A 1,585-nucleotide genomic window follows, 5' to 3' on the forward strand; every position below is an offset into this window, starting at 1 on the left:
TGTTTCGGCCAAATATCACTCGATCTCAATTTCGAGATTTGGGCTACATACCGCTAAGCTGAAACTTTGAAAAATCGTAACTTCCTCATACGAAGTCATATTTAGACGTTATTTTTATGAACGCTCTCAGTTTAACGTATTCTACGACTTTTGTTTAGATTGCTAAAGCCAATATCACTCTATCGTAAATTCACTATTTACGTCGTGTTGTGTCGTGTCAAATCTGTCGCGAAATTTCGACAGGTCATAACTTCTTCGTTATAACTCGGATTTCAGCTTTCTTTATATGTAAGGAAACCTTGTGACATATACTACAACTTGGTTAAGATTATTTATTCTAAACACTCTTCTATCAAAAAATCATTTTTGATGCTTATCGTCTCTAAATCGACTAGTCCGGATCTACGGGCGTTACATTCTTAGGATGAACTTTTTTTTCTAAATGATTACATGCGCCTAAAACATTCTTCACCACATCGATGATACCATGTGGAAGAGAAAATTATGAAATTCTCAAGCAATAGAGTTACAACACAATCTCTTTAGATTTATTCCAAACCATCATAAAGCTAAGAGCATCTCATTAAATTATGGAACTGAATGGAAGAAAACTATCAAGATAACAAAGATGTAAGGAGTTTTTAGAAAAAAAAAAAAATAAAGTTGAGGTTTATTCCAAAAAATGAAAAAATGAGGGGGATAAATCGAAAAAAAATGTAAGAGGTATATCGATTGTAAGGGCTAAATTCGGAAAAATAGAAAAAATGTAAGGACTTTTTCATGAAAAAAAATAAAGTTGAGGTTTAATCTGGAAAAACCCCAATATATAAAGTTTTTAGCAATTAACCATTCTTTAAGATACAAATGTGAAATGGGGCATACCAAAAAGGCATGAGAATTGATTTTTTTTACCTTTCAATTTTGACAGTGCATTATGGGTAACGAGTAAAACATTTTGATACAAAAACAAAGAAATTTTTCCATATTATGGGTGCCTAGTGGTTGAGGTGCAGAATTCTACAGATAAGGTCCATGGTTTAAACCTTAGTACGCCTAAAATATAACTAGTATACCACGATTGACTTTATAATTAGGTCACGGGGCAGGTTGACGTGGTTCGTTCGAATGGTTTGGTTTACCATTATATTTTCAAGATTTGATTAATATTTTTTGTTGGTTCTTCTAATTAAAAATACATAAAAATATACATGACATATATGTATGTGCATGTAGACTTAGGTTCAAATGTTTTCACTATCTATTGTGTGCATGTATGATTAATTCTGGACCAATCAATTTAGTTATTTTAAGAAAGTACTTAATGCATATTAAATACTGATGATGTAATTAATATCCGTTATACTCCCTCCGTCCCAATATTATTGTCCACAGACAAAAAACACACAGATTAAGAAAAACATTAATTACCACTAACGTTATATAATATAATGACAGTTTTGTCCTTACTTTGCATTTAATGTTACATTAAATTCTTAGTTGGTTAAGTAATAATGAAGGGTATTTTGGTAAAAATGTTATTTATTTTTAGAAGTGAACTATTCTTTTGGGACAAACTAAAAAGGAA

The sequence above is a fragment of the Lactuca sativa genome, chromosome 6 (assembly GCF_002870075.4).
Source record: "Lactuca sativa cultivar Salinas chromosome 6, Lsat_Salinas_v11, whole genome shotgun sequence".
Lineage (NCBI taxonomy): Eukaryota > Viridiplantae > Streptophyta > Magnoliopsida > Asterales > Asteraceae > Lactuca > Lactuca sativa.